Genomic DNA, 9,393 nt, shown 5'->3' on the forward strand with positions numbered 1-9,393 from the left:
TGAATTTTCTGCACTTAATTGTTTTAGAATCAGAATTTTATTGTTATCATATCTCATTAACCCTTGTTGCTAATTGAAAATTAAATTAAAAAAAAAACCTAAAATTTCAAATTCAAATTTCAGAATTCAAGTTTCAAACTTCAACTCATAAAATTTTAAAAAAAAAATAAATAATTTGCTTGATCACTTATTCAATAAAATTTAATGTCATGTCATAAAACATTAAATATATATATATATATATAAAATTAAAAAATAATAATAATTAAATTTTGTATGCTAGGTTGGAATAGGGACGACACCGGTCGATTAAGTCGCACAACTTTAGATCATCCCTTAGGACACATCCTTGAAATTCCTTCGCAGTATCTCACACCTTGTGAGATGGCAAATTTTCCTGATGATATAGGAAGTCACCATGGTGATGAAGGTAGACCCCCAGTTATGACACTTCGACAATACTTACATCCCACTAGGACTAGTCAACCTTCATGCATGATTATTCCTGAAAATGTAGGACACTTTGAAATCAAACCAGGAGTAATTCAATTGCTGCCAAAGTATCATGGAATGGAATCCGAGAACCCCTATCTTCACCTTAAGGATTTTGAGGAAATTAGCATCACATTTAGAGTGCCAAATGTATCAGAAGATGTCCTTAAATTAACCTTGTTTCCTTTTTCCTTGAAGGATAAAGCCAAAACATGGCTGAACTCCTTGAGACCAAGATCGTTAGGAACATGGCATGATATGCAAAGAGAATTCTTAAAAAAGTTCTTTCCCGCACAAAGGACTAATTTTTTGAAAAGGCACATTAGTAATTTCCAACAAAAAGACCATGAAACATTTTATGAATGCTGGGAGAGATTTAAAGATTTGCTTCTCTCTTGTCCTCATCATGGGTTTGAAACATGGAGAACCATTAGTTTCTTTTATGAAGGGTTGTCTCCACAGTTGAAACAATTTATAGAGACTATGTGCAATGGTCTATTTCTGAAAAAGCAACCCGATGAGGCATGGGACTATTTAGACTCTCTCGCAGAGACTGCACAATTATGGGATACAGGGGATAGAGTGAATAAATCTCTGCCTAAGCCTACTAGCATTCCACACGGGGGCCTTTACAACCTTAATACTCAGGATGATATTCAGGCTAAAATGGCAGCCCTTACTAGGAAGGTAGAGGAAATTGAACTTAGAAGGATTGAACCCGTCAAGACCGTAGAACATAACAGCGAGTGTTGTAGGATTTGCGAGATGCCTGGCCATCTCATCACTGATTGCCCCACAATACCCGCATTCAAGGAAGTCTTGCACGATCAGGCCAATGTTATGAATACCTATCAAAAATCTTTCAATAATCCTTTTTCGGGTACTTACAACCCTGGATGGAAGAACCATCTAAATTTCAGGTGGAGGAATTACCAACCTCAACAAGTATATAACCCAACTCCTCCACCTCCGCACCCTCATTATGCACATGCACCCCCTCAAAAATCCAGTCTCGAAGAAACTTTGCAATCTTTCATGCAAGGTCAAGCTAAAATCAATGATGAATTAAGAAATCAACTGACAATGCTGACCACTGCTTTAAGTGCTCAAGAGAAGGGTAAGCTACCAGCTCAACCACAACCTAACCCTCAAGTCTACGGCGGTAGCAATGCATCATCTTCAACTTCGCATAAAGAGCAAGCAAAGAGTATAATAACTTTGCGAAGTGGAAAGATTATTGACCGACCAGTCCCAGAACAAACACAAGTCATACCTGATTCTGACCCTCCCAAGACAAAAGAAAAGGATAATGAAGAAACTGAAGCACCAACATCTACTGAAAAAATTGAATGTCCTTTTCCTGCACCATTTCCACAAAGATTAAAGCCCTTGCAAAAGCTTGAACCAAACTCTAAAATTCTTGAGCTTTTTAAGCAAGTAAAAATCAATGTACCTCTTCTTGATGCAATAAAACAAGTGCCTTCCTATGCAAAATTTTTAAAAGATTTGTGCACTGTCAAGCGTCGTTTAAATGTCAAGAAGAAGGCATTTCTGGCTGAAAATGTGAGTGTAATTTTACAGCATAACATTCTTCCTAAATATAAGGATCCAGGTTGCCCAACTATCTCGTGCATCATTGGCAATTTTAGGATTGAGCGAGCATTGCTAGATTTAGGAGCGAGTGTGAACTTGTTGCCATATACGGTATATGAGCAACTCGGTTTGGGTGAGTTGAAGCCAACAACTGTGACCTTACAATTAGCTGACAGGTCAGTGAAGGTTCCTAGAGGGATTATTGAAGATATGTTGGTCCAAGTAGACAAGTTCTATTTTCCTGTTGATTTTATCGTACTGGACACACATCCGGCTTCCAATTCACCATCTCAGATTCCGGTCATCTTAGGACGTCCATTCCTTGCAACTTCTAATGCATTGATCAATTGTAGGAATGGTGTCATGAAGCTTTCTTTTGGCAATATGACCTTGGAACTGAACGTCTTTAGTATAGGTAAACAATCCAGTGATCATGAAGAAAGTAAAGAAGTTGAATGGGTTGAAACTATTGCGGAAGAATATTTGTTAAAAGAAACATTTACTAAATCGGCTGACAATGGTTTGATAGATTGGTGTTCTGAAGGTACTGCTAATGATGTGGTCCCACCTGGTTTAGATAATTCGGATGTTATGATGGTCAATGGGTGGAGACCGCAAATAGAGGAATTTGAACAGTTGCCACCTCGAAAAGCAAAGATAGTACCATCCCATGAACAAACACCTAAGCTCGAGTTGAAACCTTTACCGAAGGAACTCAAGTATGCCTTTCTTGGATCCGATGACACATTTCCTATAATCATCTCATCTGATCTGGATCATGCCCAAGAAAGAAAATTACTTGGTGTTCTAAAGAATCATAAGGGAGCTTTAGGATGGTATATTGCCGACTTGAAGGGGATTAGCCCTTTAATTTGCACGCACCGGATATATTTGGAGGACAATGCCAAAACCACAAGGCAAATGCAACGCAGGTTGAATCCTACTATGAGAGATGTGGTTAAAGCAGAAGTCCTCAAGTTGCTTGACGTGGGTATTATCTACCCAATTTCCGATAGCAAGTGGGTGAGTCCTACTCCAGTCGTGCCCAAGAAAGCAGGTTTGACGGTAGTAAAAAATGATCAGGGTGAACTAGTTCCAACTCGTGTTCCGACGAGTTGGCGCATGTGTGTTGACTACCGAAAATTGAATTTAGTCACTAGGAAAGATCATTTTCCCTTACCCTTCCTAGACCAAGTTTTGGAAAGAGTTGCAGACACAAATTCTATTATTTTCTCGATGGCTATTCCGGATACTACCAAATCGAAATTTCACCTGAGGATCAAGAGAAGACTACCTTCACTTGTCCTTTTGGCACATTCGCTTTCCGTCGGATGCCATTCGGGTTGTGTAATGCACCTGCAACATTCCAAAGGTGTATGCTCAGCATTCTTGAAGAAATGAACGAGAAATTTTTAGAAGTGTTTATGGATGGTTTCTCTATTTTTGGCGATTCATTTGATGATTGCTTGTCACATTTACAAGCAGTCTTAGCTCGATGCATGAAAAAGAATCTGATACTGAATTGGGAGAAATGCCACTTCATGGTGCCAAGGGAAATTGTCCTAGGACATATTGTTTCATCGAAGGGCATGGAAGTTGATAGAGCTAAGATTGACCTAATCGCCAAGCTACCTGCACCCAGGACGGTTAGAGATGTTAGATCATTTTTGGGTTATGCCGGATTTTATAGGAGGTTCATCAAGAACTTTAGTGTCATAGCTCGACCATTATGTAACCTCCTATCCCTTGATACACCATTCAATTGGACCGAAACCTGCCAAGAGGCATTCGAAAAGTTGAAGTCTATGCTTAGCACTGCACCCATCGTGCGACCACCTAATTGGTCATTACCTTTTGAGATCATGTGCGATGCTAGTGACTATGCGATAGGAGCTGTCCTAGGACAACGCAAGGATAATAAGCCATATGTCATCTACTATGCAAGCAAAACCTTAAATGATGCTCAAATGAATTACACCACCACCGAGAAGGAATTGCTTGCAGTAGTATTTGCATTAGACAAATTTCGTTCTTATATCCTTGGTGCTCCTATTGTTATCTTTACAGATCATGCAGCGCTAAAATATTTATTGGATAAGAAAGATGCCAAACCACGCTTAATACGATGGATACTTCTACTCCAAGAATTTGACATCACTATCAAAGATAAAAAAGGAGTAGAAAATGTAGTTGCTGACCATTTATCACGGCTAGTTTTTAATGATTCGGTGCCACAGTTGCCCATCAAGGACTCGTTCCCTGAAGAGCAATTGTTTGCACTTTCTACTATGCCGTGGTATGCTGATATTGTAAACTTTCTTGTCACGAACCGGATGCCGGAGCATTGGGGATCGAATGATAAGAATAATTTCTTGCGTGAAGTAAGGAGTTATTATTATGATGCCCCCTATTTGTTCAAGTATTGCAATGATCAAATCTTTAGAAGATGCATACCGGATCATGGGATACAAAGTGTACTCTCTTTTTGTCATGCCAGTGCTTGCGGAGGACACTTTGCATCTAAGAAAACAGCAGCTAAGGTGTTACAATGTGGTTTTTATTGGCCTACACTATTTAAAGATGCCCACGAGTTCTGTAGGACATGTGACCCATGTCAACGTATTGGAAGTCTAACTCGTAGGCAAATGATGCCTCTTCAGCCCATTACTGCTATTGAAATTTTTGACATGTGGGGCATCGATTTTGTGGGCCCATTTCCACTGTCTTTTGGATATGAGTATATTTCAGTTGGTGTTGAGTATGTGTCAAAATGGGTAGAAGCTGTTGCCTGTAGAACTAATGATCACAAACCTGTTTTAAAATTTCTAAAAGAAAATATTTTTTCACAATTTGGGATGCCCAAGGTTATAATTAGTGATGGGGGAAAACATTTCTGTAATAAGCCTTTTGAGATCCTATTACGAAAGTACGGTATCACTCATAGAATTGCAACTCCTTATCACCCGCAGACTAGTGGCCAAGTAGAGCTAGCCAATCGGGAGATTAAACGAATTTTAGAGAAAACGCTGAATCCATCACGCAAAGACTGGTCTTTAAAACTTTCTGATGCATTGTGGGCTTACCGTACTGCTTATAAAACTATTCTTGGTATGTCCCCGTATCGGCTAGTCTATGGAAAAGCATGTCATCTACCTGTTGAATTAGAGCATAAATCATATTGGGCCATTAGAAAATTGAACTTTGAATTGTCAGATGCTGGTTTAATTCGAAAATTACAATTAAGTGAGTTGAATGAAATTCGTCGGGATGCGTATGACAATGCTAGACTTTGTAAAGAACGAATGAAAATTAGGCATGATAAATTAATTCTAAGAAAATCTTTTGAACCTGCACAAAAAGTTCTTTGTTATGACTCTCGCTTACATCTGTTTCCTAGAAAGTTAAGATCAAGATGGACAGGTCCTTTCATTGTAAAAACTGTTTTTCCACACGGGGCAGTTGAAATTGAGAATCCACAGGATGGTAAAATTTTTAAGGTAAATGGACATAGACTAAAACCTTTTCTTGAGAATTTTGCAGATGAAGAGGACTCCTTTCCCTTGGAGGAGCCTTCTTATGACTGAGCATGACGGCCAAGGTATGTATATATTAGTTAGAATTAAATTTTTTTTCTTTTAATTCTAGTTTTCTTCTTATTTTGTAGGTCTTCTTTTCTGAAAATCAACAGCTCAAGGTATTCTTCTTCTCTCTATTATTTTCTCTATTGTCTCTCATATGTAATTTTCTTGCATTTTTTTTTTACATTGAGGACAATGCAATGTTTAAGTTGGGGGGAGGGAAATATTTTGATCAAAAAAAAAAAAAACTTGTTTTTGCATTTGATTTATTCTATTACTTTCTTTTCTGAGCAAATGCACATGTATTTTCATATTGAGTTTGTGCAACTATTAAGGCAAGGAACACATGCATACTATGATTGATCAGAGACCTATTATTAGATCCCCACACGTGTACTTAATGACAATAGAAAAGCCTCAGGAGTTTACATTTGTTAACTGCATTTTTGTTAGCCTTATCCGTAAAAGAAGTACGAGTATCCTTGTTCGTACCATAAGGTTCATGATTTGGTTTTCACATAAAGATAGAGGTTGAATATCCCGACTAGATTACTTAGGTGCCTTATGATCTGACCTTGGCTGACCTATAGTCACGATGCAGTCACATATATAATAAGAATATCTATATGGTTCAGTCTACCATCTCTTTTCTTGCATATATATAAAAAAATAATAAAAAATAATACTTATGATGACAAGTCTGGCCTCGTGGCGTAGTCTGGTTCGAGTAATTAAGTCCGAGGGGTGTTTCACCTAATGTCTTGAGCCAACTGGATCGGGGGTCATTGACTGAAAGCTCGCTACATGGACCTTACTAGAGCCTAATGGGGTTGGATAGCTGTAGTTGTCATGTGTATTGAAAAAAAGAAAAAAATAATAATATATGAAATAAAATAAAAATAAGCATGAATGAGTTGGTTAGGCTGAACCTAGTGACATGTGGTAATGACTGGTTTGACTCCATTGTGTTGGACCTCTGTGTACCCGGGTTGTTTAGTTGGGATTGATAACTCTTTCTTTACTTGCAAACCATTCTTGACAAATTTAGACAACATGTGATATTCTGAAAATTTGATGGATCAGGTACTAACAAACTGCAGAAAACACTTGTGAACTTGAGTAGTGCACCTAAAACTCAGGCGGTGTCCTGTTGTGGTGGAGGTATTAGTACTCTGAGAAAGTCATGCGATTTGATGCACACTACACTTTTATATTTTCTTGTTTTGACAGTTGCCATGCTTGAAAATAAATATCAATTAATTACATGTGTATTAGCTTAAGATTTATTTCATATTTTTTATTAGAATCTTATGTCATATAATTTATGATGTTTGTGGGTAACATCCCTGAAAATCCTCACGAGACAACACTCGTCCACTAGGGTAACCTAGGAGTTTAACGGCTTGTTGCACGTGCTAAGTGCAATCGTGATTCCTACGAAAGTGAGTACTTATCTTAATTTTATGCAATTAGTTCTAATAAAACATCAAAGGATGAACCAACACTTTTTGTACTCTCATGTTATTATTTACTCTGAATTGCTAGAGACTAGCAATAAGCTAGTTGGGGGGTGTGATGAGAGCACAAAAGTGCGATCTACATATCACTTAAATTAGTATTATTGCTAACAAATAATGATAGAAGTGCTGTATTAATATTATATTTTTGTGGGTGCAGGTGATCGGAAATCAAAGTTAAAATGCATATTGGGTTCAAAAAGATGCATCATAGTAGGTGACTAGTCAACCACATGAGGTCAGTCCCAGTTGCACACTAGAAGGAGCATTAGCCGGCTAGGTGCAGCCACATCCAGCAGCAGCATGTCCTCCCCATTTCGACTAAGTCCATTTGAAGGAATCCTGCACACATCCGTGCTTCAGCCGAGCCCATATCACAACGTCCATGAGCCTTCTTCCCGTCCAGGTTCATCACCCATGCATCAAGCAGCCGAGTCCCAGCGTCCGTGCCCCATTCTCACGTGTTCCCGCGATGCAAGCGATTGCAATCCTCCCGTCTTCTCTGCGTGCAATCACCCAGTATCCCAGATTCTGCCTCATCCGCGAAGCTCGCAGCGTCCGTGAGCCAACATCCGCGTGCACCATCCCAGCAAAGTCCAGCCGTCCACGGTTCATCTCCCATGCATCCAAGGCCCTTCTACCAGCTTCCCACGCGTCCGACTGATCCTCCCACGCATCTCACGTGCTCTAGCTTTCGGATTCCACGATCAGATCTCACAATCCCAGAGTTCCGACTTCATCCCGCTTCTTCCGCCTCATCCGCGAAGCTCCCGGATCTTTCTCCCCACCAGCGCATCTTCCGGATCTCATGCGTTGGAGCATCCCGCAATGCAAGCGATCGCAATCCAGCTTCTCCCGAGTTCCAGCTGCATCCAACGCCTCCCAGCCATTCGCGAGCGTCTTCCCAACGTCCGCATCCCATCCGTCCATGTCCGAGCGCGTCCGCAATCTCCCGAGATTCATCCTATCCATTCGTTACCACCGCGTGCGAGGAAAAGGGGGACTTGATACCTATCTCGGCTGGCAAACAAAGGGAGCTATATATCCCTCATTCGGCAGGAAAACAGGGGGAGCTCTCATTTGAAAACAAAGAAAAAAACAGAGGAGGAGAGAAACAGGGGAGGCCCTGTTCCGAAAATAAAAAAGAAAAAATAAAGGGAAAGAGGAACAGGGGAGATTTTTCATGTTGATGGCCGGCTAATCCCTTTGGTCTAGGGTGATGGGAGAACCCTTGACTTGTTACTTTCTTGAAGTAAACTCTGAACTTTGGTTTTAATGGATTTACATCTTTTCATATGTTCTGATTCTCTCATATTTTTTATTAGATAGATTCATCATGTTTTATATTTATTGATGCATGGATTGCTCTGATATTTGATTTGTCGTAGACATAACTGGCACGATGAATGCTTAGACATTGAGTTCATGTATTCAAAAGATATATTTCATGATTGGAACTATTTTATTTATTTGATCCTTGATCGAGAATTACCAAGTTTATTTCTTGAACGCAATATTGTCAAGGGGGATTCCGGATCCCTAACCATTTCTATTTCATTGAATTTTTTTTATTATTCTTTGCATTTAATTTCTGAAAACCAAAACATCATTTTAATCCACAAATTTATTTAACTGAAAATTACATCTAAAAATTACACTAATAATCTATATATCGTTCCCTGAGGATTCGACCTCGGACTCCCGAGATTTTACTACTTGTGCGATTCTCCTGCACTTGGGAGAACAATTTTATTTTTGCATCACGGTTGATGGCGATGGGATCAAGAGTTGATCAAGGATCGAATCAAGGAGGCTTAGAACTAATTCAAAAGTTGAAGACCAATTGATCGATTGACGTGCATGTGCTTGTAATACGACCTAATTAGAATCCATGATCATCACCTATTTAAAGTTTAGCTTTATTTGATGCTGCGATTATAACTGCCTGTGATGTGCCGTTTGCATGTGATGTGAATGAGAGCGGGGTAGATAGGTTTACATGTGATGTAGCAAACCCAATTGAGACCTAAATTAAAACCTCCTCAATCAAGTCGAGAGTGAACCAACATAAGCAAGTCATATTAGATTAATTGATCTAATTGGTGTCTAGAAAAGCATGAAAGGTGGTTACTTAATTAGGACCTTACTCTCTGAGTAAGGGGAGCCTCCCACCTGCTTACCTGGCCAATTGTTCGATTACGTCTTATGAAGAG

General features: G+C 39.3%; 1 pseudogene; it reads right to left on the minus strand.

The window, feature by feature from the left end:
- Nucleotides 1-807: 807 nt before the first annotated feature.
- Nucleotides 808-905, minus strand: LOC120106797 (annotated as a pseudogene).
- Nucleotides 906-9,393: the final 8,488 nt, after the last annotated feature.

Source organism: Phoenix dactylifera, unplaced genomic scaffold (genome assembly GCF_009389715.1).
Source record: "Phoenix dactylifera cultivar Barhee BC4 unplaced genomic scaffold, palm_55x_up_171113_PBpolish2nd_filt_p 000637F, whole genome shotgun sequence".
Lineage (NCBI taxonomy): Eukaryota > Viridiplantae > Streptophyta > Magnoliopsida > Arecales > Arecaceae > Phoenix > Phoenix dactylifera.